Source organism: Sapajus apella, unplaced genomic scaffold, assembly GCF_009761245.1.
Source record: "Sapajus apella isolate SASKATOON/1434 unplaced genomic scaffold, GSC_monkey_1.0 scaffold55, whole genome shotgun sequence".
Classification (NCBI taxonomy): domain Eukaryota; kingdom Metazoa; phylum Chordata; class Mammalia; order Primates; family Cebidae; genus Sapajus; species Sapajus apella.
The window spans coordinates 313,424-337,516 of NW_022436995.1; positions in this window are offsets into that span (position 1 = coordinate 313,424).

The following is a 24,093-nucleotide window of genomic DNA, read 5'->3' on the forward strand; positions in this document are numbered from 1 at the left end:
CTTATCATGAGAAGCTGAAAAATTCACCTGTCTTATTTTCACTTGTTTTTCCTCTTGTTGTAGACCTTTTCATTTTAGTTTCTAACTTGTGAAAATAATTTCTATTTGGCTTTCAGAATCTTTACAGCTTCTAGACAGCAAAGACATTCAGGTGTGTTGTTTCTTTACAACAACAAAACTCTGATTTAACATTTGACTAATCACAACTTACTTAGCTTTTAATCTGTCAAATGTTTTAACTGGTAAGTTGACTTATTTTGTTCTCTTCCAGGTACTTTGTTTTTATAGAGGCACCATCGCAATCTATCTAAACTTAACCTATTACAAGCCTGTGGGATTTTGATTATAAGGGCACAGTTTGGGCTACCTTCTAAGATCATATAAAGATGCTCATAACTATATATCAGACATATGTCACTAGCCTTCTAAGTAAAGGAAATATTTGAAAAAATCAGTTTTCAAGGCTCAAAAGCAACCTGTTTAAAGTCATAATGCTTATTACATAAAAAGTAAGAAATTATACATATATAATTCTTAATAAAGTTACTGTTTTCATGATTGTTATCTATTAGATTTAATAACTAATTGTAGAAAAATTACTTAAAAATTTTTTTAAAGTAATTGTCAGCCCAAATTATATGTTCTTCACATTTTTTAAAAGAATTTTATCTTCATAGCTATGACCAATTTTTCATTATGTGGTAATATTAATAGTTAACACTTACAGCATTTATATAATCAATATTCAATGATATATGAAATTGAAACATATAAATTCCTCAGCTAACTAGCAGGAGTTTCTATGTGAAAGCTATTCATAATACTTAAAGGTATTATTATCAAGCTTGTAATCACAGGTTAAAGATACCCAACCTTCATCAATTCATATATAAAATTAATAGATATATAGTAGTGTGTATTCTCTAAAGATAGCTAAAGAATATGCTGAAGCACATTCAACTTCAGTGCAATTAACAGTACAGTAACCTCTAGATCAGGAAAGTTTGGTCAATAACTGAGAAGCACTTGAATAGACAGTGATTGATTTTGCTTGTTGTGGCCTATAGAGGAATGATTGATCTAAGCTTTATTTTGTACCAGTCTTTTCTATATTGCAGGCCTAATGAGGCACATAGGGTGAAGTGAAAATGGAAGCAATAGACACAGATTGTGTCTGCATGGTGCCAAGAACATGGTGATGAAATCAAAAGTTAGTCCCACAGGCTATTTGACATTGAGAACCTATATTCTGAAATTTCCAAAAACTTAAAAAATCTTATTTATATTTTACATTTCAATAGTTCAGTTCTCTTCAATTAAACAACCAGCTACTGAGTACCTTCTGTGAGGCAGCAGTTGCAGGAAATATTTGGAAAGAACACTTTATTTAATATACTTTATGGAAATGTCATTACAATAGAAGATTCTGTTGCCAGAATACATCAAAATACACTTTTGGCTGTCTGCTATAAACAGCATTTGGAAAAATCAATCCTGTTGGCAAATACTTGCATTCATGGTTTATTGATGAGGTTAAAAATAAAAGATATTCTGAAAATCATAGAAAATAGATTTAAGGTTCCATTGAGCTCATATAAGCTCTCAAACGATACCTTAAGATTTGAGACTAGACATATTTACAACTAGAAATGTGCATTTAAATAACTTTGTGAAGATAGTAGTTAAGATGTGCATAGAAGGGTGAGATCCAAGTTGGCTGAAGAAGAACAGCTCCAGAGTGCAGTGCCCAGCGAGAACAGTGCAGAGGGTGAGTGCTCACCACATTTCCAAACAAGTTTTCACTACCCACAGACCAGGAGATTCCTGAGCCGAAAAGCTCCACGAGTTTTCAGTGCCCCAGTTTGAGCCGGTGCTGCCTCGGCACACAGAAACTCACAGAAGTCTGGGTGGCCGTTTTGATTGGCACCTGGAACACCTGGGAGACAGAGCTGCCCATTCAACTGAAAGGGAAGGGGCTAAGACAGGGAGCCAGGCAATCTGGCTCAGCGGGTACCACCCTCACAAAACAAGCAATCTGAAATACTCTGGATTGAGAGTTTTGCAGCAAACACAGCTGGACCCAGCTCAGTCTCAGTGTGGGGAAGGGTGTCCTCCACTACCAAAGCAGTCTGCAACTACCGAGGCAGTTCACACAGCAGCTGGGCAGAGCCTGCAGCTCAGCAAGGCCTCTGCTGGCAGACTGTGACTAGACTACTCCATGCACGGCAGGGCATCTATGAAAAAAGGCAGCAGCAAGACAGGAACTTATAAATAAAGCTGACTTTCCTAGGACAGAGCAAGAGGCTATTATGAGTCAGCTGCAGCAGACTTAAAGGTACCTGCCCAGCAGCTCTAACCAGAACAGCAGAGCTCCCAGCACAGCACTTGAGCTCCTAAAGGAACAGACTGTCTCCTCAAGCAACTCCCTGACCCCTGTATACCCAAAGAGACACCTCATAAAGGAAAGCCCAGGCTGACATACGGTGAGTACCCTTCTGGGATGAGGAGACCAGAGAAAGAAACCAGTGGAAACCCTTGCTGTTCCACAGCCCCCATGGGCAATCCCCAGGTGAGCGGGGTCTGGAGTGGACCTCCAGTGGTCCTGCAGCAGAGGGGCCTGTTAGAAAGAGAACTAAGAAGCAGAAACAAATAGCTTCAACATCAACAAAAAGGATGTGCACTCAGAGACCCCATCTGAAAGTCACCAACTACAAAGACCATAGATAGATAAAGCCACTAAGATGGGAAGAAACCAGTGCAAAAAGGATGAAAGCACCAAAAACCAGAATGCCTCTCCTCCTCCAGTGAATCACAACTCCTCACCAGCTAGGGATCAAAGATGGATGGAGAATGAATCTAATGAATTGACAGAAACAGGCTTCAGAAGGTGGGTAATAACAAACTTCTCAGAGCAGAAAGAACATGTGCTGACCCAATGCAAAGAAACTAAGATCCTAGAAAAAAGGTTAGATGGGATGCTAACTAGAGTAAACAGCTTAGAGAAGACTAAAAATGACTTGATGGAGCTGAAAAACACAGCACAAGAACTTCATGAAGCGTACACAAGTTTTAATAGCCGAATCGAGTGAGCAGAAGAAAGGATATCAGAGACTGAAGACCAACTCAATAAAATAAAATAAAATGTTAAATATGGGATTTTACATAATCCCATATTTCTGGGAGGCTTTGTTCGTTTCTTTTCCCTCTTTTTTCACTCTCTATGCTTATAAAGAAAAAAGAGTGAAAAGAAATGAAGAAAGCCTCCCAGAAATATGGGATTATGTGAAAAGGCCTAATCTACGTTTGATAGGTGTACCTGAATGTAATGGAGAGAAAGAATCCAAGCTGGAAAACACTCTTCAGGATATTATCCAGGAGAACGTCCCCAACCTAGCAAGCCAGGCCAACATTCAAGTCCAGGATATACAGAGAACACCACAAAGATATTTCTCAAGAAGAGCAACCCAAGGGTGCATAATTCTCAGATTCACGAGGGTTGAAATGAAGGAAAATATGCTAAGGACAGCCAGAGAGAAAGGTCGGATTACCCACAAAGGGAAGTCCATCAGACTAACAGCGGACTTTTCTGCAGAAACCCTGCTAGCCAGAAGAGAGTGGGGCCAATATTCAGCATCCTTAAAGAAAATAACTTTCAACCTAGAATTTCATATCCAGCCAAACAAAGCTTCATAAGTGAAGGAAAAAGAAAATATGGACAAGCAATTGCTGAGAGATTTCATCACTAACAGGCCTGCCTTACAAGAGCTCCTGAAAGAAGCACTAAACAAGGAAAGGAACAACCAGTACCAGCCACTCCAAAAACAAACCAAATGGTAAAGATCATTGATACAATAAAGAAAATATGTCAACTAATGGGCAAAATATCCAGCTAGCATCAAAATGGCAGGATCAAATTCACACATAACAATATTAACCTTAAATGTAAATGGACTAAATTCCCCAATCAAAAGACATAGGCTGGTAAGTTGGATAAAAAGTCAAAACCCATTGGTGTGCTGTGTTCAGGAAACCCATCTCATGTGCAAGGACACACATAGGCTAAAAATAAAGGGATTGAGGAGGATTTATCAAGCAAATGGAAAGCAAAAAAAAAAAAAAAAAAAAAAAGGCAGGAGTTGCAATCCTACTCTCTGATAAAATGGACTTTAAACAAACAAAGATCAAAAGAGACAAAGAAGGGCATTACATAATGGTAAAGGGATCAAGGCATCAACAACAACTAATGATCCTAAGTATATACCCACCCAATACAGGAGCACCCGGATACATAAAGCAAGTTCTTAATGACCTACAAAGATAATTAGACTCCCACACAATAATAGTGGGAGACATTAACCCTCCACTGTCAATATTAGACAGATCAATGAGACAGAAAATTAACAAGGATATCCAGGACTTGAACTCAGGTCTGGACCAATCGGACCTAATAGACATCTACAGAAATTTCCACCCAAATCCACAGAATATACATTCTTCTCAGCACCACATTGCACCTACTCTAAAATTGACCACATAACTGGAAGTAAATCACTCCTAAGCAAATGCAAAAGAACGAAGTCATAACAAAGAGTCTCTCAGACCACAGTGCAACCAAATTAGAACTCAGAATTCAGAAATCATCTCAGAACCACACAAATTCATGGAAAATAAACTACTGGCTCTTGAATGTCAACTGTATAAACAATGAAATTAAGGCAGAAATAAAGATGTTCTTCCAAGCCAACAAGAATGAATACACAATATAGCAGAATCTCTGGGACATATTTAAAGCAGTGTCTAGAGGGAAATTTATAGCAATAAATGCCCATCAGAGAAGTGAGAAAAGGTCTAAAATCAACACGCTATCATCAAAATTGAAAGAGCAAGAGGAGCAAGATCAAAAAAACTCAAAAGCTAGCAGAAGACAAGAGGTAACTAAGATCAGAGCAGAACTGAAAGAGATAGAGACACAAAAAATCAATAAATCCAGGAGCTGTTTTTTTTAAAAGGTCAACAAAATAGACCACCAGTCAGATTAATAAAAAAGAAAAGGGGGAATAATCAAATACATGCAATAAAAAAGAATCAAGGGGATATCACCACTGACTCCATAGAAATACAAATTACAATCAGAGATTACTACAAATAATTCTACACACATAAACCAGTAAACTGGGAAGAAATGGATAAATTCCTGGAAACTTGCACCCTCCCAATCCTAAACCAGGAAGAAGTTGAAACCCTGAACAGACCAATAACAAGGGCTGAAGTTGAGGCAGCAATTAAGAGCCTACCAATCAAAAAAAGTCCAGGTCCACACGGGTTCAAAGCCAAATTCTACCAGATGTACAAAGAAGAGCTGGTACCATTCCTTCTGAAACTATTCCAAACAATCCAAAAAGAGGGAATCTTTTCCAAATCATTTTATGAGACCAACATCATCCTGATACCAAAGCCTGGCAGAGATTCAACAAGAAAAGAAAACTTCAGACCAATATCCATGATGAACATAGATGCAAAAATCTTCAATAAAATACTGACAAACTGATTGCAATAGCACATCAAAAAGTTTATCCATCACGGTCAAGTAGGCTTCATTCCAGGGATGCAAGTTTGGCTCAACATATACAAGTCTATAAACATAATCCACCACATAAACAGAACCAAAGACAAACCACATGATTATCTCAATACATGCAGAACAAAGACAAACCATATGATTATCTCAATACATGCAGAGAAGGCCTTTGACAAAATTCAACAGCCCTTTATTCTAAAAACTCTCAATAAACTAGGTATCCAAGGAACATATCTCAAAATAATAAAAGCTATTTATGACAAACGTACAGCCAATATCATACTGAATGGGCAAACACCGGAAGCATTCCCTCTGAAATCTGGCACTAGACAAGCATGTCTGCTCTCATAACTCCTATTCAATATAGTATTGGAAGTTCTAGTCAGAGCAATCAGGCAAGAAAAAAAAAAGGGTATGCAATTAGGAAAGGAGGAAGTCAAACTGTCTCTATTTGCAGACGACATGATTGTATTTTTAGAATACCCTATCATCTCAGCCCAAAATCCCCTTAAACTGATAAGCAACTTCAGCAAAGTCTCAGCATACAAAATCAATGCGTAGAAATCACAAGCATTTCTATATACCAATAACAGACTAACAGAGAGCCAAAGCATGAGTCAGCTCCCATTCACAATTGCTACAAAGAGAATAAAATGCCTAAGAATACAACTAACAATGGATGTAAATATCCTCTTCAAGGAGAGCTACAAGCCACTGCTCAAGGAAATAAGAAAGGACACAAACAGATGGAGAAACATTCCATGCTCATGGTTAGGAAGAATGAATATCATGAAAATGGCCATACTGTCCAAAGTAATTTATAGATTCAATTCTATCCCCATCAAGCTACCAATGACCTTCTTCACAGGACTGGAAAAAACCACCTTAAACTTCATATGAAGCCAAAATAGAGCCCACATAGCCAAGACAATCCTAAGCAAAAAGAACAAAGCCGGAGGCCTCAAGCTGCCTGATTTCAAACTATACTACAAAGCTACGGTAATCAAAACAGCATGTTCCTGGTACCAAACCAGAAATAGAGACCAATGGAATAGAACAGAGGCCACAGAGGCAACGCCACATATCTACAACCATCTGATCTTTGACAAACCTGACAAAAGCAATGGGGAAAGGATTCCCTGTTTAATAAATGATGTTAGGAAAGCTGGCCAGCAGTGTGCAGAAAGCAGAAACTGGATACCTTCCTGAAAACTTTTACTAAAATTAAATCCAGACTGATTAAAGACATAACATAAGAATTAACACCATAAAAACCTTAGAAGAAAACCTAGGCAAAACCATGCAGGACATAGGCATAGGCAAGGTCTTCATGACTAAAATACCAAAAGCATTGGCAACAAAAGCCAAAATAGACAAATGGGATCTAGTTAAACTCCAGAGCTTCTGCACAGCAAAAGAAACAATCATGAGCATGAACTGGCAGCCAACAGAATGGAAAAAAAAATTTGCAATCTACCCATCTGACAAAGGGCTAATATCCAGAATCTACAAAGAACTAAAACAGATTTACAAGAAAAAAAAAAAAAAAAAACCACCCAAAAGTGGGAGAAGGATATGAACAGACACTTTTCAAAAGAAGACATATATGAGGCCAACAAACATGAAAAAATGCTCATCATCACTGATTATTAGAAAAGATACAAATCAAAACCACATTGAGATACCCTCTCATGCCAGTTAGAATGGCGATCATTAAAAAATCTGGAGACGATGCTGGAGAGGATGTGGAGAAGTAGGAATACCTTTACACTGTTGGTGGGAGTGTAAACTAGTTCAACCATTGTGGAAGACAGTGTAGCGTTTCCTCAAGGACCTAGAAATAGAAATTCCATTTGACCCAGCAATCCCATTACTGGGTATATACCCAAAGGATTATAAATCATTCTATTATAAAGACACATGCACACATATGTTCATAGTGGCACTGTTTACAATAGCAAAGACATGGAACCAAATGCCCATCAATGATAGACTGGACAAGAAAAATGTGGCACATACACACCATGGAATACTATGCAGCCATAAAAAATGATGAGTTTGTGTCTTCTGTATGGACATGGGTGAATCCAGAAACCAACATTCTCAGTAATCTGACACAAGAACAGAAAACGAAGCACCACATGTTCTCACTCATAGGCAGGTGTGGAACAATGAGAACACATGGACACAGGGAGGAGAGCATCACACACTGGGGTCTGTTGTGGGGGCAGGGGAGCGACAGTGTTGTGGTCGGGGAGGGATAACATGGGAAGAAATGCCAGATGTAGGTGATGGAGAGATGGAGGCAGCAAACCATATTGCCATGTGTGTACCTATGCAACAATCCTGCATGATCTGCACATGTACCCCAGAACCTAAAGTACAATAAAATAATAATAATAAAAGGATGTGCACAGATGTTTCCCGAAAGAAAAAAATATATTAAATATAATTGGTCACAGTAAAGAAAGTAACATTTGATATCACTAATAAAAGTTGTCTCGAGTGTAGTTTTATAAACATAAACAACATCATTCTATTCATTCAATTAACATTTATCATGTTCTCACTGACTTCAGCTAATTAATTCCTATTCGGCCTTCAGAATCTAGCTTATATAAAATTTTTTAAAAATACCTTTTCAAACTTTACAGACTATGTCAGGTTCTTCTTGCTTTACATTCTCGTATCGTTTTCTCTCCTTGTGTTTATCTTTACCATAGTAGCAAAGATAATTGTGTAGTTTTTCCACATATATGTATGGAAATAAGTGAGGCTAGAAACTGTATTTTTCTTATTTACATCTATATCTCTAGTACCTAGCTCAGAGCCTTTCACCTAATAATCAAAAATTAAAATTCTGCTGAATCAGGGAGTGAGTCTATCTGTCTGGTATAATTTTAGGTGCTAGAGCTACACAGTGAAATAAGGCATGGGGACTGCCCCCAGGAAGTCAAAGTATGGGAGGAGACAAGTAAATGAATAGTTAATGGAAAATGCCAGGAGCACTATGGTGGAGAAGGAAGCTGTCGCATGTGATATTGAAGGGAAAGTCTGAGTGGGCAAAATGAAACTCCATGAAAAGGACAGAGATTAGGAACTCTTAGCTGAGAAGACGCTTTGCATGGGATTGGGCACATGAGCCTTCTATCAGTTGATTACTCTGGGAAATGGACACTGAGAGGGAAAGTGCCAGAGGTTCATTGAGGAGTTAGATCTGTGAAAAGGAAGAGAAGGATGCAGGATCAGGGAAGGGACTGAAACTGCAGAACAAGCCTGAAAAAGCCTCTCCTAGGCCAACATGGAGTCCAGGAGGAAAGATTCCCAGTTCGAGGGTCCTGCACTGGGTAAAAGTGGTCTGGTTTTGTACCATCATTTTACTTAGCTGTGGGCCAAAGCCACTCTGAAAACGCATGACCTCAGCTCAAAAGCTGAGAGAGACCTAAAGGAGGTAGCAGCTGGATACCATAGGCTAGCTATACTCCTCACAGGTGAGCAGCGAATCCTCCCTTGAAGGAATTATCTGTCTGCCACAAGCCTGAATAGTATGTTCAGCAACTTTTCTTTATTCCATACACAAGCAGGGTGTGATTGTTAGGACAGAGCAAAGCATCACCTTGGCGACCAGGGCAGGGTCAGGACTGGAGAACAGCCTTGTGTGACTCTCTGGGGGAGTTTAAATCTTATTCCATAGGAAATGGGGGCCATGGTTTTAAGTAAGGATGTATAAGGAGCAAATTTGCATTCTAAATGTCTTCTCCAGCATTGAAATGCAGCCTGAATGGAGCTATTGGTGAGGTGCTGTTATATTAATCCAATGAAACATGAACAGAGAGAACGGCATAGGAATGGGGAGCAGGAGTTCACTAGAGCCACTCTAAGAAGGCCAGCTCTTTAGGATGCAATCACTGATTAGGCTTGAGCAGTACGTAAAACAAGAAGTCTGGGACACACCCTAATTTTCTATGACAACGGAAATATTTGTATACATTCTGAGAATAAGCTTTACAGGAAATAATAAAATGAAGCTCACTGAACACTTCTACCACTCAAAACATAAAGTTGTCCAATTATTGCAGCCAGATCCTTGATCATCTCCTTATAATCTACTTCCTACTGTGATTACATGGCACTGTGTCTCACATTGGTGTCAAGTGTTAAAGAAATACCAACTATTAAATGTGATTTGGATCACGGGAGAAGTCACAGGGTCTCAGTCTTAGAAGTAAGCATCAGGCAGGCACAAAGAATAATCAAATGCAGATCATATAATATTAAAAACAATACCACAAAAGAAAACAAACAAAAAATACCACCCACATAAAACGGAGTGCCAAATGTCACATTCACTGGCACAAAACTAGAAACCAAAATAAAATTCCAATAATTAACAACGGGTTATGTTGTTATTTAACTAAATATTTAATGATAACTTTATATTACAGATTACACAGCTAAATTAAATATGCATCCGAGGTCATTTACCCCCTGATCTTAGAATCTTTATCCAGGATTATTCCCAAACAAAACAAGAAAATTCACATCTCTGACTTTATTCATATGCTGTGAGGCTCTCTTCTGTCCTTGGACTTATTCAACAATGTTCAGCCCAAATTTTCTCCAATAAAATAAAGAAATTATTCATCTCTACCTCTGTGGACATTTACAGAAATTGACAGAAACATTTATTTATAGAAATAGATATGGTTGTCAATATGAATATAACATGGATATAGATACATATATAGAGATGTTTTAATTTAAAATCATATAAAAATGGACTATTGTGTTTTCTGGGTCTAACAACATGTTTGAGAAATAATGGTTACTGAATAATGTCAATTAATATGAATCCACTGGAGAGTATCATTTGTTCATATTAAATAGTACAAAAAGATGTGAAAAAAATATAATGTAGAGATAGAAAGAAACAATAAAGAGTAGAAGATTTTGTTTCTATGACAGAGTTTGAACATTTCTTGACCTCATTTAACATGTTTGAAATCCTACTAACCCCTAAGGTACAATGAAAATAAAGCCTTCTTCAAAAGTCTTTCTAGAATCCTAATCAGATTGAAATAATTTATCCTTCTTTGAACTCTCATTTACTTTAAAAATGATCTTCTTTGATATTCTATCTTACTTTCCATTGTGACATGGTTTGAATCTGTGTCCTCACCCAAATCTCATGTTGAATTGTAATTCCCAATATTGGAGGTAGGGCCTGTTACAAGGTGATTGGCTCACGGGAATGGTTTCTCAGAAATGGCTTAGTACCATCCCTTTGGTACTGTCCTCGTGATGCTAAGTACTCATGAGATCTGGTCCCTTAAAAGTATGTGGCACCTCCCCTTTCCCTCTCTGTTGCTTCTGCTGTCACCATGTGAAGTGCCTACTCCTCCGCTTTGCCTTTCACCATGAGTAAAAGCTCCCTGACGCCTTCCCAGAAGCCAAGCAATGTTGTTGTCATGCTTGTACAGTCTGCAGAACGATAAGCCAATTAAACCTCTTTTAATATGTTAAAGAAAGCCAAACTTATCCACAACCTTTACAAATCATCAGACAGAATGGAAGTGTGTAAGCTTAAGTACTCAGCACTAAAGCATAATATATTACATATGCAATATATTCATATTTATATAGATAGTAACATGGTTTTTGTAATTTAGCATCTTGTTTCCTTTATCTTGCTATGTAAGTTACTTGGTTTCTGAATGATTTATTTTATTTTTATCAAACATTTATTAAACATCAAATTTGTGTGTTTATGTTATACAGTCTCAGGTGTTTCTTCAAAGCAATATAGGAACAGACTAATACACATTGCTATACATTTATATTAGCTTGGTGCCAAAGTAATTGTGGTTTTCGCCATTACTTTTAATATTTATATATGCATATGTATGCTTATCTAATAGTAGTCTCCCTTTTGTTAAATAAAAACATAAATTTTTTGAAAGCAGATTTCTTATAGAATACATTATTTTGTTTGCAACAGCACCTAGTATAATAAAATGCACTAAGAAATGAATCAATATATAAGTCTTTTGTATGTGTACTAATGAAAGATAATTTTCTCTACTGGAGAATTTTCAAATGTGTAATGATATTTAAACCAGGGTTTTCCAACTGCAATGCTATTGACATTTTGGGCAGTTCTGAAGATCTCGTGGTGCATTTGAACATTGTTACAGACTGCCTGTGCATCGTAGGATGCTTAGCAGCACCTCTGGCCTCTAGCCACTAAATGACAGTAGTTCCCAGCTCCCTGTAATAACCATAAATGTCTTCAGACATGGACAAATGTCCCCTGGAGCAGGAGTACGTAGGGGTGATGGTTGAGAATCACTGATCTAAAAGATGAAACTACAGTTGTATAATTGCTTTCAATTAAGATAGGCAATAATCACTCATTAACCCTTGCATCATGCAGGGGATACCACCTTAAATATTAAATAATAGACAATGTGGGGGCTGTGATACTGCCAATGCATATTTACCTGAGAAAATATGAAGGAGACAGAAACTTGGAATGTGTAAAGCATTGCCTCTGTACACTCTTTTATTCTAAATCTTTTTGGCAGTGATATAAATTGACATTATTTTCAGGGTCAAATGACTAACTTTGTTGCTGGATTTTTTAATATGTTAAAGAAAGCAAAATTTATCCACAACCATTACAAATCATCAGACAGAATGGAAGTGTGTAAGCTGAAATACTCAGCACTAAAGCATAATATATTACATATGCAATATATTCATATTTATATAGATAGTAATACTGTTTTATAATTTAGCATTTTGTTTCCTTTATCTTGCTATATAAGTTACTTGGTTCTTGAATGACTTATTCTATTTTTATCAAATATTTATTAAGCTTCAAATGTGTGTGTGTGTGTGTGTGTGTTTTTCCAGAAGTTCTATTACCAGCATACACCCCAAAAGACATGGTCATAGCCCTTAAAGAACCTATATACAGCAGGAATAAGCTACTCTACAAAAATAATAACACAATGTACTTAGTTCTATAATGCATGTGAAATACTATACAACACACAGAAAAGATGCTCTTAGCTCAGACTTGAAGGCATTGCAGGAGCCATCTAATGATCTTTCAGCAGAAAAGTAACACAGTTATGAATGTATTGTAGATAAAGCCTCAAGACTGGAGGCAAGGAAACCACTTCAAACCTTTTACAGTAAGACAGGTATGTTAAGGGCTGAAATAGTCCTGTGGTAGAACGCTGGAGAAGTAAAGACAGAATAAACTTCAGAAATATGTGGAGACAAATATTAGAATTTCATGAGTGACATGACATGAAGTTTTGGAGTCAGAAAAGATTTAGATTGTCTTTCCATATTCTGGCTTTAGGTGACAGGGCAGCTAGGTGTGCTACTAACTGAGATAAAAAGAACAAAAGAAGAAAAATTTTAGGAAAATATTATAATAATAGATGATGAGTTTCCTCAGTTTCCACTGGCAACCAGGCACGTGACTGAGGCATTTTTGCTGATATGAGTGTAGGAGCAACAGAGATAAATATTAAGGTTGATTAAAGATTTTGGTTGTAGTTTTGTCTAATGGGTACAATAGAAGGGATGGAGGGGGAGGTGGGAGAGTGGGGCAGGTGATTAATTGAGGGTCTTTGGTTGTCTAGAAAAGCAAAATCAGAATGCCCCTCTTAAACCATAAGAAGAAAAGAGGATTTCTAGGATGTTATAGAATGGAAATTCTGTTTGTTATAGTATGAGAAGTCTAGGAAGAAACACAGTTTGTTTTCAAAAAATGAGGAACTGAAATCTAAGATTTCTAATTTGTAAGAGTCCAAGAAAATAACAAGATTTAGGTTACCACCATAAGTATAGTAACACATGGAGTTGAGATCATCTACTAGAAAATGGCATTCGCGTAAAACATGCACAGGAAACTTGAGGTAACCCAGGGTTATGACAAGATTGATAGTAGAGAAGCAATACTTAATGGTAATTTTTTTAAACCACTGACAAGATCTTCAGTATTGAAGAAGTGTAGAAAAATCAAATCAACAGGACTTTGAAAGAAGATGATATTTACATTGCGTTCATCCCCTCACTAAAGGAAGAATGATGATTTAGAACTTGAACTCAGCACTGAGGTAATAGTCAAGGAGTTGTTTGAGGGAGGATCTTTCATTTGAAAGAACTGCAAACTTCTCAAGGGCTGAAGAAAATTAGTGGGAAGAATCAAAGTTGAAGCAATACTTGCTCACTCGTATGAAAAACACTGATTTCACTATTTTACATTCACTTTAATGCTCTTTGGAAGCTTCTATATAAAAGAGCCTAAGTCAAAATGCTCTTTAAAATAAGACCAAAACATGAAAAACACCAAAAGATTCAATTTTTCCTAATTTTTAAAAGCAGAATTAGAAAAAAAAATTGTCTTCTGCACAGCAAAAGAAACAATCATTAGAGTGAATCGGCAACCAACAGATTGGGAAAAAATTTTTGCAGTTTACCCATCTGACAAAGGGCTGATATCCAAAATTTACAAAGAACAAAAGCAGATTTACAAGAAAAAAACTAACAAGCCCATTCAAAAGTGGGCAAAGGATATGAACAGACACTTTACAAAAGAAGACATACGTGAGGCCAACAAACATATGAAAAAATGCTCATCATCACTGGTCATAAGAGAAATGCAAATCAAAACTACATTGAGATAACATCTCACGCCGGTAAGAATGGTGAACATTAAAAAATCTGGAGACAGCAGATGCTGGAGAGGATGTGGAGAAGTAGGAACACTTTTGCACTGTTGGTGGGAGTGTAAATTAGTTCAACCATTGTGGAAGACAGTGTGGCGATTCCTCAAGGACATAGAAATAGAAATTCCATTTGACCCAGCAATCCCATTACTAGGTATATATCCAAAGGATTACAAATCGTTCTACTATAAGGACACGTGTACACGAATGTTCATTGCAGCACTGTTTACAATAGCAAGGACCTGGAACCAACCCAAATGCCCATCGACGATAGACTGGATAGGGAAAATGTGGCACATATACACCATGGAATATTATGCAGCCATCAAAAACGATGAGCTTGGGTCCTTTGTGGGGACATGGATGAACCTGGAAACCATCATTCTCAGCAAACTGACAGAGGAGCAGAAGATCAAACACCGCATGTTCTCACTCATAGGCGGGTGTTGAACGATGAGAGCACATGGACACAGGGAGGGGAGCACTACACACTGGGGTCAGTTGGGGGGAAATTGGGGAGGGACGGTGGGGGGTGGGGAGCTGGGGAGGGATAGCAGGGGGAGAAATGCCAGATGTAGGTGATGGGGAGGAAGGCAGCAAATTACACTGCCACGTGTGTTCCTATGCAACAATTTTGCATGTTCTTCACATGTACCCCAAAACCTAAAATGCAATAAAATAAATAAATGGGAAAAAAAAATTGTCATAAACACTAGAGAAGAGTGCCAAAGTTTTATGGTGCAGTTTTCTTATAAAGTATGTAAGCTGCCTAAGGCTTATATAAAGATAACCAAACTCGATTCAAGTATGTTTCTCTGCATAATAGTGCTGAGATGCTTCTCTAATAATAAGGTTGCTTTAAGATCCTTGGGATAAATAAGTAGTTGAAATGTTGGGGATATTTCAAAGCATGATAATCAAAAGAAAGACACTGACTAGAAGAAGCATTAAAGAAATTAATTGAATGTATGCAGAAAAAGTAACTGAGAAGAGATTACATCCAACTTTATAACTAAATAACATATTGAATTTGTGTCTATAAAGTCGTTCAACAACAAAAATGATTGTTGGTTTGCTAAAGCTAACAGTTACTATGACTGCAAAAGCATAATTCAGTGGGACAGAAGGGCATATTTTTGCATTAATCTTATATAGGGTGCACGGTCCCGGCATATTTCTCAAAATCCTGAAATACCACTAAAAATTCAATTGCTGTGTACTTATTTTATTCATCCAAAGAGCCCATGAAATAGAGCCAGTAGCATTCCCATAGGACAATTTGAGAAACCAAGTCAGTGGGTTCTGTGGTTTTTCCAGGGTTACACAATTAAAAGCACCAAGATTAAAGGCAAGTTTCATTCTTTCCAGTAGAGCCCAAAACAATAAACAACTTTCCTGATGCTTAGTTGAATAGTGCTTTTTAGTTTTAATTTGCAAACTCAATTTTTTATTCTTTTAAAATGTGTATTAACACTATGAAGCGACAGGTAATATTAGTGAGTCTCACCCACTACATTAAGAAGTGGAAGACCATATAGATTAAGAAAACAAGAGAATATATTTGACTATAAAAATATCTAATCTTTGGGCAATTTTAGATCCTTTATCCACAAAAAGTAGGTATAGCTTATGAGATGATTCAGATCAGGCCTTCATAATTATTCAAGTATTTAGTTACAAGGAAAAGATTCTACCCTTAAAATATTTTGAAGGCTTTTTTCACATTACTCTTTCATTCAACAAATATTTTTGAGCACCTAATATGTGTCTGATAGTAATCAAAGAATTTAAGAAAAAAGACAAACTTCCCTTACATTAATTTGCACTAGGGTGAGAGAATACAAAAATAAACAGCATGTATAAGTAAAATATACATGATATGTAAGCTGGTGATAATTAGAATGGAATAAAGTAAAGGAAAAAGAATAAGGAACTTTGGGAGAAGATGCTGCAATTTTAAGTAAGGGCGAAACTTAATGGGAATGAGATATTTATGTGAAGACCTAAAGGAGTAAGCAAAATGAGTTATACCACATGTGGGCAAAGAAGTACCTAGGCGAGCAAACACAAAAGTCCTGAGGGTGGGGTGTGCCTGTTATGTCCTGGGAGAAAGGAGGAGAGGATGGTGGAGAATTAGGAGGTGAGATTGAGAGTTAGGAATGAGGGACAGCTGGCCACATCATCCAGCGTCTTAGAGCCCATTTTAGTGAATGTGAATTTGACTCTAAATGAGATAAGACGTCATCTGATGGTGTAGAGCTGAAGTAACATTACCTGACTCATTTTAGCAGGCTTACCTTCTTCAAAATAGACTCTAAGGGTCAGAGCAAAACCAGGGAAATAGCTAGACTGTCTCAATAATCTAAACAAGTCATGCTGAAGCTTTGGATTCTAGTAGTTACATTGGAGATGAAGTCAGTGTCTAAATGCTGCCTAAATTTTGAAGATAGAACTGTCAAGAGCAGACACGGGACTACATGAAGATTTTGAGAGAATAATAGGAGTCAAAATTGACTCCAAGCTTTTTGGCTAAAGAATTGAAAGAAAGACCATTAAATGAGGTAAAGATAAAGGGCTGTTACGTAGGCTCTGAGTGCTTCTTACCTATAGTAATATTTAGGCCAACCTGGCTTTTTGTTTCTTGACATTTGTTTTTCTTATTTGTTGGTTTAGCTCCAAGTTATTTTAACCCATCACATGCATTATGTCCTAGGAATAATAAATGTCTTCACTCTTATCACATTTCTTTAGTATGATCACATAATAAATGAATAATGATATTTTAACTTGTATTTGCTTCTGCACTTGAAAAGATTATTAATTTTAGGATCACCAGAGAACCAGCTCCTTTCTACCACACCTGCATTTTACCCTTTATTTTAGCCATTGATTTAGCATTATTTAGAGAGGAGTGAAATGTTAACTTGCCAATTTTAAGTTTCCTGAAATCTCTAAGGGATAAGATGCCCAGAGAGATACAGATAGTTCTTAAATAAGTGACAAACAATATATTTTTTTTCCTTGCATTCCTTAAAGGACAATCATGAGTTTGGAAAATAATGCAATTTTTAATTGGCTCTAGTCATGAACTGTAAGGTAACAAATGACAGAATGGAAGTTAAATTAGTACCTACACAATTATTGAATAACTTAGTCCTTTGATATAATCATAGAATCTACTTGAACCTCAGCTTTCAAAATAATTGCCATTTGTTTTGCTTTTTAAAATAAAAAAAAACACATGAAAAGAACTGAAGACACCTGAAAAATATTAATGTTAGCTTCTAATTCCCACTCCAATAGACACAGACTTACAAGTGAAAAAGGTTTAGATGATTGAAAAAGAGACAGGTAGTACAGCCTACAGCCTCAGGAATGAATCAGTTATACTTTATTCCTCTTCTTTATGCTTCTTTATTTACCTTTCATAAAAGTTCTTCCCATTTCCGTTACAAACCATTTCACTAACATCATTTCTAGACATCTATTGGCAGAACTTTTGCAGCTACGATTTTTATCTCAATAATTATGTCACAAGCAATCATAAAAATTAAATGTCACAGAATATTCACTACCACTTGTCTCATTATAGTTAACAACCATGAACGTTTTACTAAGTTTCATATTTTATCTTAGTTATTTTTAACTTGAAAAGCTTGTTTCAGATTATTTTAAAAAATTAATAATGTAGAGTGCAGGCAAATTGAATATACTAAAAATGCTTGTACGTAACATCTTTGCCTAGCACTGTACTTTTAATTGTCGGAGTTAGAATCAAATAGTGTTTTAGTAGAGACAGCAAAGCATACAGCACTGAAATGGAATAATTAAGTGTACTCTTACAATTTTACTAAGCACTGAAACAGAATAATTAAGTGGATTCTTACAATTTTACTAAATCAGAGCAAAAATTTCCAATATAAAAATCAGATAACAAATATGACTTTTCTATTTCAATGGCAAATGTAATATTGTAGTTTTCGGGCAAATACAAAAATTACATCAGTATTGTTACAGGTAGATATTAGAGGAAATGTTCTGAAAATATTAAGAAAATTATGTGTTATGCTTGCAACTGACCTATTTTTTTTTACCAAATATAATGCTAACAGCCAAGTTCTTTATTTCTCAATAGCAGTGCTCCTAAAAATTTGATAAAGTAGCTTCAATAAAATCAGCCCAAAGAGCTATATAAGATTGCTAAAATATTTTTCATTTATTCCTTTTAGCTGCAACATTTTCCAACAATAATATTAATTTCCCCAAATTTTACAAATTTCAAAATGTACATCCTTTGCCACAAATTCAAATCAGGGCTATTCAGATTAAAAACTTGCAATTATATAAATTGAATGTTATCCCAATGCAAGTTTGAACATGTGATCAAAATTTAACCTATATTTGGCATTTACTATTGCATCAAAATTTGTTAACAATAGATATAACATTCAAGAAAAAGTGATCACTATTATTTTATCATGTCTCTAAGTTTTTATAGCAAAAGTAATTTACAAGACATCAAGACACCTTTTCACTGAGACTATATTCCTAACAACCAATCACAGTCCCTTCACAATCTAACTAGAACCCATGTTCTAGATTGAGTAACTATTTGTTACTAAAATGCAAAAGGTATCTTGGTGAAATAATATATTGTTTGTTATAAATGTACACATTTGAACAATTTAGTTGATTTTTTCATTTTTAACTTGTCATCTCATTGAAAATAGATTATTTTTAATAGAAAATTGGGATACAGATTACATGAGAGTCCTGTGCAGTAATTAGAACAAATACAGTAGAATTCTTAAGAGGAAAATAAGTAAATATGAAAGGCAAATTCTTCCACTTTAAAATTGTATCTAGCTCTCACTGTGTCTTTTTCCCACTCTAACATCAGAAGGTAATGCCATCACACATTTTCTTTACTAATTATTTGCTTAGTCTATGTACCCACACACTAATGCCTGAGACAAAAGTTTGTTTTTAGGAGCGGGAATGAGGGGTGGGAGGAGTGATCCAGAGAGGGAGAGGACGCAAATGCACTGGTACATTATTTATTTAGCTACCACTGTGGATCATCAGTTTTCAATACTGCTGGGACCCCTTGAGGAGCCTTGAGAAAAGTATCTCAGAATTATGCCCCCCAGAGGTGAGAAAGGGAAACATTTATTTGTCACCTTCTCCTGTCATAGATAAAGATTTGTTCCATGGGACATCAACATTTTAGTACTTCCTAGTTAGACATGTGTGAAAGACATGAGGTTTCTACATGAACATGAAGTTGTTACATTATGGCATCAGAGAATCACCAGGGCAAGAAGGAAGAGGTGCAGAGTATGTGCTTAGCATGAGAAATTCTTAGGGTCTACTCAAAACTAGTTGCCAAACCTCTACTGGTAATGAGATGAGGCCAAGAAGATTTGAAGTGCAATGAAAAGGTATTTTATACAGCCTGCCTTGTGTCTCACTTAGATATGTATCTACCTTTATGCTTTCCATCAACCTTAATCCATCTTATAGTCTCCCTTCAGCATGATCCAAATTCTGTGAATTTCATAAAAGACAATTATTGTGACTAATTATAACCCCTGCTCCTATAGCTCACTCCTAGTCTTTAACTGATATGTCACCATTAAATCTGCCTTCACCATGTGTTCTAGGTGTTTTGAACCCTAATTTCTTATATCAGCCTATCAAGTGTTTTTGCCTGGTTATGTAACAAAATAATAGTCTCTCAGAAATCTAACTCCTCAATTTCCTTGCCCTTCTGGGCCCATGATTGCTGTAAGCACAGGCCGATAAGAGTTAGGATGAATGGGCCAATCTTATATTCACTTCTTGATTTCTAGAGGAATGTTTTTCAGAATCTAGCACAACTTATCGGTCGTTGGCTCAACGTCTGTGCAATGTCTTGGAAAACAAAACTCCAAATCTTAGTGTTAGTCCCTGAGCTGGGTATCTTAGCTAACTAAGACTTAATAAAGTCAATCTATGGCTCGATCAGTGTAGATGTTTCTGAGTGATGAGATAGATGGGAAGACCCAGAGATCCCACAGTCATGTGCATATTGCAGAATCTCCTTTATTACAAATTGAGTTCCTTGTTCCAAAGCAGTATGTGTAGGTGCCATACTACTAAGTCAAAATTCTGTATCCCCTCATCTAGTGGTGCTGTCCAATAGCACTTACTACCAATAATGGGGCCTCTGTTGTCATAAGTCTAGTAAGGAACAGAGCATCCTGAGGGCAGCCTTTCTAGGGCTGCTCCCATTACCAACCCTTTTGTCCCTTTTACAGCCTGGGACAAAGACCTGTAGTTAGTTAGTTTACTTTGGGGACTTGGAATAAGAAAAGGAGGTAAAACCAATATAAGGCGTTCTTACAGCTAAGGTTGATTTATCACATGATGTCACCAAAAGTTTCTGAAATGCCTAAAAAAATGTACCTTAAAGCTATCCACCCAGTGGAAAAACAAGAGAAATAATCTGTAGGCTTCTATCCCCCATTGATAAAGTGCTGCCTCATGGAATGTCAACTCTCTCACACTTATAAGTAGTGCGTGCATGAGGATCAAGTGATTCCTGTAGGCTTCCCAGCTGGCCTTCTAAACCTTGCCTTCAGAGCAGCTCTGAAGCAGGAAATGTCAGGTGCAGAGAATGTAAATAAGGCAAAGTGCAGTCAGGTTATCTTGTGCAAAGACTACACAGAACCAGTGCGACGCGGCTGAATACTGAATGAAGTAATGGCAAGAAGCTATGAAGTTGGCACAAGGGTTCTTCAGAAGCTCATTGCTCTCCAGTGGTTAAGATGGATGTAGTGAAAGTGAAGGCTCATTCTGTAGTTACTCTATCAACATGACTTTGTCTTCTCCCAAAGTGAATCAAATTAGCCTTCAATATATCCTACATATATCCAGAATTGTATAACTATAACTTAGGAAGGCATTAACTAATATACCACTTATATTAAAGAAGAATTATATAAAATTAAAGAATTACAGAAGAAGACAAAAAATAGAATTTAGAAGACATGTCTTTAATACCCAGCAATTTGGAATTGTTTTCTTGCCAATGAAAGGACTTGTTCAACTAAAAATTAGTAGATGACTGTCCTCTAAAAATAAGGTAAACTAAATATGAAAATTCACTCATCCAAAAAAAAAAAAGAAGAAAATTTGCTCATCCTCTTTATAAATACTTGCTTTCTATCTTCTTGTAAATACTCTCAAAGCTAAGAACTGGGGCTTGACAAGTCATGTAAGAGAAATTCATGGTGTTCAATTCTTTTGCATCACTGGTTTGATGAAATAATTGGTTGTTTTTCTTGTTGTTTTCCATTTTACATTAAAATTAGACACATTAAAGGCAATAATAGTGTCTTTTTATTTTCTTGAGGTTTTTATCATAATTATTGGGTGATATAAGACAACTTTAAACTAGTTAATTGATTTTTGCTGTCTAAGAGTCTTATCATTTATTCTGATGTAGTAAAGACATAAGGTGGCTTATTTCATTTATTAGAAATGGATGTTATTTACTCCTCCATGATGTAACAAGGACATTGAGATTTGGAATAAGGTGTGTGAATTGAATTATCATCACAATATAATTGTCCTCTTGTACACCTTCCTATTATATGCATTTCCTATATTCAGTAAAATTAAAACATTTTAATGTAGAAATGTCCTTTCAAGAATAATCAAAATACTATGATTGAAATGCCTACTATATGCCATGGACTGGACTGAACTAGATTCTGGGAGACACATAATGGACATAACTTGGTCATTTGCCCTAATTGTCTAATAGAGAATTTCTATTCACTTTGTAAAATTTACTGTTATCTTTGCATTATAATTTCATGACATTACAGACATAGACTTTTGTTTTCTCTGACACATGTTCAATTTGAGACTAGGAGAGTAGATTTTCTAATTCTTAATAGTAATATTTTCTCCCAGACATATCCAACAAACTATGCATCATTTTAACCAACCTACAACCACATTTAAGCAAATACTACATTCTGTGCATATGCCTTTCACTGATGCCTTTGAATCAAATGGTTTGATTTTATCCTTCCTCGTATTAAAGTAGTACAGGTTCTCATGTTTTATAGCAAGACTATCAGTGTCCTCTTTCCTTGCTCTCATCTTCCATGTTTCTTTCTAATGAACATGATGGTCAATAATTTGGGTAACCATACTTCCCAGTTTTCTGAAACACTGCCACTTTTTCCTGTTGCAATGAATGAAAGCAGTCCCTTTCACTCTGAAAAAAATGATCCAATTAGGGGATAATTTGCATGGCCATTCTACCTACAATAATACTGTATTCAACTAGGTCACCTTATTCTTTTCAAAGTCTTTCAATGGCTCAGGCAAAACATTTTATATAGAATTCAAAACTTTCTATAATTTTACCAAAATCTACCTTTTAAAAACGCTATTTAACGTGTTCTGCTTTTTAAACCTACCTCAATCATTTTCCAAGTTTAATAATTTTGATGGTAAATTCAAATGTCTTGTTTTCTTGCCGTTTTTCCTGATCACTTTCTTTTATATTCCCTTTGAGCCACAGTGATACTCTTTCGTCATTCACATCCTAATTGGTAACGATCATGTTATTTTATTCTAGAAAAGTTAGCTCTAATAACAGCATTTAGTTACCTTATATGTACTTCAATTTTTATATTTATTTTTTATTGATTACTATTATTATTAATTTGCTTATATCTGAGTGCCTGGAGAACCTCATATGTTCTGATAAGAGACAATATTGAGTAGTGTGTAATAACAGGGACTCTGGAGTCGCAATGACCTATCTTTGAATACTAGTTATTCCAATGCTCTTTACCACTGAAGATATTTATTTCCCTTTATTATACAATATCTCAAAATGCAACAAAGGTAACTTGTTAAATAGAGTCAGGGAACAGAGAGTAGTAATAGGAACCAAATAATGGTGGATAATACTTCAAAAATGCTAACTCCCAACCCCACTTTTCTCCCACCAATACGTCTTTGCATACATAAAAACATGGCTTCTCCAAATGTTGGAAGTAAAGTGTAGATTATAAGTTAGGTTTTACGTGATTGAATTTACTACATTTGAAGAATGTGGGGTGGGGCTGGGATGGGTAGGCATAATATTTCCCAAAGCCCCAACATTTTGGTTGTTAGTCTAGGTCCTGGGAATTTCTTATCTCTCTTGAGGGAATTTACTCATTTATCCAGGGATGCTCTTTATTATCCATGCATTAAATGTCTCCTCCACAAAACTTGTTATCTAACTTTTTCGTATTCTCTAAATTTAAACCTATTGAATCCCATCACAAGTTTCCCTCTCTTGTCCTTACTTGTAGGCAACTTGCCATCTAGTGTTAAAAAGAAGCATTCACACAAACATTACATTCAGTGTGATAGAAACTATGAGAAAGTAATGCACAAGTGAAATGGAGAATGAGTATTAGAACTTGGGCATCTTTCTCTCAAACCTAGGATAATAGCTAGAAAATGGTATGTATAAATATTTGATGGTAAGATTAGCTGACTAAATTATTTCTATAATTAATTTAAATAATATATATTTTACTTTATATCAGTTATTTGTTATAATAACTCAGCCATTTTAACGATGATGGTGAAAGATGGGTTTATGGAGCACTCTACAACTTATAAGGCAGGATTACTACTTATCCTCCAGTTCATTAGCAGATTCATTTTAGTGCTTTGTTTTTACCAGGTTAGATAGGCTAACAGAAAACA